The sequence below is a fragment of the Pyxicephalus adspersus genome, chromosome 1 (genome assembly GCF_032062135.1).
Source record: "Pyxicephalus adspersus chromosome 1, UCB_Pads_2.0, whole genome shotgun sequence".
Classification (NCBI taxonomy): domain Eukaryota; kingdom Metazoa; phylum Chordata; class Amphibia; order Anura; family Pyxicephalidae; genus Pyxicephalus; species Pyxicephalus adspersus.
This window is the reverse complement of record NC_092858.1, coordinates 51,352,804-51,357,206: the sequence shown is the minus strand read 5'-3', so window position 1 is coordinate 51,357,206 and position 4,403 is coordinate 51,352,804.

Here is a 4,403-nt window from a genome sequence, read left to right as displayed (position 1 = left end):
ATCAATAACATTTTACAGCTGATTTTGATCAGGAGAGTTTCAATACTCTCATCTCATTGTCTAGTCAATAAACTCAATTTCAGAGGTCATAATACTAAACTGCCATAAACTCAAATGACCCTGGCAGCTCTAGGCAAGTGGTTTACCTGTACTATGCAGGAAAGACACATGCTTGCTGGTATGTTATGTTCTCTGTGACTTTGTAATTTTGGAGGCAATGTAGCTATATTTTCTGGAAAATAGATGGGCGTCTGTTCTCTGGATGTGGCATTTTATATGATTCTACTATGCAGTGATCATCTACTGAAGATAGAGACTTCAACCCAATGAACAAAAGTATATATATTTATATTTAATTAATGCCTTTGTTGCAAATTGTTCAATGTGAACTGCTGGTTTATAGCACAGAAGAGCACAATATTTCCAGAACCATTCATTACATTTTTTAACCATTCTTTATTTAGGGATTTTGAATAACATATAAAATAACAAAGTGGGTCATCATCAATATAGCAAAACACAGCTATATAGATACGGTTAAACATACTAAATCTTACATGGCAAGTGTTAAAGGCAAGATTAACATTCCTGTTTCATGGCATGCATTTAAATACAGAAAAATCTAAAACAAGTATATACTATACCTAGTCATGACTGGAGGTATCCACTATATCCTGTAGGTTTCAAGAATATTTTCCAATAAAGCTCAATTTCATTTATCTTATGGAGTCATTGAGGCACTGAGGGGAAGCAGAGCAGGGGGTTTCCATTTTAATTTTAGACAAATAAGACTATTTATAAAGCAGTTAATCTGACATTCACTGAAACTGTTCCTGGTGGAGTCTTCCAGGTCCATGTGTTTCAAAGGCAGTAATTCATTGATGTTATATAAATTAATATCATATTCACTGCTTTATAGACCCCAAAAATTCCGTAATGGCCTTTCTGAATATTTTTACCTGATGAATTCTTAAAAACTTCAGGGATCAGTAAACCCCTGCTATAATCAATATTTGGGAAAGTGCTACTTGTATTGGTTGCCAGTAGGAAGAATGTATTCCATACATTTGTGGACAGAATGCTACCTTTACAGACAAATATAATAGTTCTTAGTTTCATACAGCTGGCTCTGCCAAGGGATGCTGGTCCTAGAACGATGCAGGTACCAGGCTATTAGATAAGGTTTTCCATATTAGCGAACCTACATAGGTATTATAGTGGGTGCTGCCATGTGGTGAGGTCAGACAACACATTCGACTGAATCACAGTACAGCACCAAAAAAGAAGTATACATGCCTTACCAAGGTAACATTCTCAACCGTGTGGCATGTTATGATGGAGGCGTGTCAACCAGAAAGGCGTGTGGCAATGTCAATGAATGTGAACCTGGCCTAAGTTCTATTTAATATTGCCAGCATTTACCCATGACTGATCTGAGGCATTGAAACAAATGTAAATATATGTTTACTGCTATTCTGATTTCTAGAGTGTGTGAAAGTTATAAATGATGAGGGGATGTTGCAGTTGTTTTTACAGTCACCGCGAACTTATAGTAGGTTATATTCACTTTTTGCCACATGGTAGCTCCTCACTAAGAACAGTCTGGATAAACGTATAGCCCTAAGACTTGGAATAAATACTAATGCACTCTTTCACTAGTCCAACACATTTTTCATCTGCATGTGATTTCTTACACTGTACCAAAACTCAGCAGTGCACTGATTGCTGTTTTGGCAGCTTATGTTATAAGGAAGGAATGCGAATTCCACTCATTGCAAAGATCCTCTACACTGTTTACTTTAAACCTACACCCAAACTAGGTCATTACATCAATATGCCAAGAAAACAGAGTTTTATTCTAACAAAAATGCATTGTAGATGTTATTTGTGATAATCCCAAGCAAGGACATAACGGATGTTCAAAAAGTTTCTTTATTATTTCCATATTCAAAAGAAAAGGGTTCTGTGTGTGTTTACAGTCTGTTGCTCTTAACTCAATTATAAAGCTAACTCACTTGAAAGAACTGTGAAGATCGATCAGTGTTAGTTCTTGTCACCCGGAGTTTGACACTATATGTGTGTGTTGAAGGAGGGGAATGTCGTGCTGAGTTCTGAACTTCTGAGAACCTTATGATATGGCTAATTTAGAGGCCACATGTGGATGGTTTCCTCTGAAATACATTACCGCATCTTCCACCACCAAGTGTCGCATGATCTGACAGATCAACAGCTAAGTTGTTAGCAGATAGAAAATTTATTTAAAAGGCTACTTTTTATGTATAGGAAATTTTTAACCTTGTGTAAAAGTATGTTAAAATTTAATTTTTTTTAGTTTTCCAAGAAACAGATTTTTTTTTTCCATTTCAGATACAACATTTGAACAAAATGTGGCATTTCTTGTGTATAAGTATGATTTTAAAGGTACACCTTCAGCTAAAAAAGAAATAAATGAAATTGTCTTCTTACTATATTGATTCTAAGTTTAATTCTGGCATTTTATGCTCCGACTTGCCTGGACTAATTATAGCTTTTGTATTTATTTATTTTTTGCTGTTTGATTTACTCTTTTTTTGTTTTTTGATATACTTCTCTATCCACAATTTATAAAAATGTTTTGGCTTTTTGATACACTACAATCTAATATAATGTGGGTATGGAGCTATTTACTTTTAAGCTAAAAACGCTTCTATATTTCATGATACAAAATCTAGAGTGTCTCCTTGAATCAGTGTGAAAGCCCACTATGTCTGGCCTGGAAAGAATGTTCTTCTTTTGTAGTGCAGTTTTTCTGTGAAACTTAAACAAATACAGAAGTGAACGCAACAAATTTTGGGACCACTAGTTTTTACAGATACCCTAACTTGAGGTTTACACCATAGCTGGTAGAAATCTGAGTTCAGAAGTCATTTGTGTCCAACTGGATATATATAGTGAGAGAGGGAGAGAGAGGTGTCAACTTTGGTAACTCCTGCATCGTGTACCTCAACCGGAACATTCACAATAAATGAAATATGGGTTAACCAGGTCACCACTGTATATTATAGTGTGTGGATGTTAGCAGGAAGAACCAAGAAGACCACTGTGATCACTGTGTTTTTGCAGCAATTCAGTAAACACAGAGGGACTCCCAGTACTGATTGATTTCTGATTTCAGTGATTCAGTTTCTGGCATTTTTTTTGCATTTTTGATCACCATGCGCCCACCATAGATGATCCCAGCCCTGTTGTTAAAAACACTGATGTCCTTTTCAAAAATGTGCACCCACTCATTCACAGTAATACACACACCTTAGCCTGCATTGCATTTAAGCTGCCAATCATTGCTGAATGGATCACCAAGGTGTCAGTGTGTTTCCACAAACATGTACATGGTGCGTCATTTGTACATCACAGTCAGCAAAGGCAGACCTGGAAGTTTTAGCATAGAGATCAGACCCCTTCCCAAGTAATGAAAGAGAAATACAGAGGCTGCCATTGTTGACTGAAAGCCAGTTGGTCAGGATAACAGCCACATAGCTATCATTTTTACAGAAGAGTTTAGCAATGAAGTCTATACTTTGTATATCCCTCAAACTTGTTATAATCGGACTGAAACCTGATCTTTAAGAATGTACTAGCTTACAGTACAAGCAGTTAAAAAGGAGAAAGGTGAGCGAGGGCCTGTTGTAAATGTATTTTACTGTTTATTTGAAATGCGTTTTTAGTTTATTGTACATAGTATTGGCATAAATGCACAATGAGTCTCAGTACATGAAATTACACACCTACCCTACATCTTGTAAAAGCAGTGCACCACAGTACACAGATCATCTACAGGTGTTGTGATGTAGTGCAGCTGAGTTTTTTTTTCTTATGGTATATGTGAGGTTCATTCACAATGCATGACAATGTACATTTACAACTTGTTAAAGAGTATGGTGATAATTGTGTGTTGTAATAGGGTTTGAATGTGCTACCTCCTATATACAGATGTAAAATTAGACCAAGATAAACACTTTTTTAAAGAAAATAAACTCTATTCCTCCCCCAAATAAGTATGTTAAACATGTCATAAATATTTTATAAATGTCACCTTCTGCCCTGTCATATTGTAATAAATCACTGCAACATCTGTGAAATGTAGATTTTCATGTTCATTCCATACATAGATAAATACTACAATTTGGTATTGTCGTTTTATAACCTATTTCTATAATGCAGAACCAAAGGATTTAAATCTTTGTGCCATAATTATGAAAATATATTGGATAAATATGGATCTGACTAGGGGTCAGACCCATTATTGGTAGGCACACAATATTTTATTCCACTCACACCAACAAATTTGGCCTTTTTTGCTTGTGCTGACATCAATGGTAAGACTTATTTTATTCCCAAAGACACCAGTACTATGTAGTTTTTTT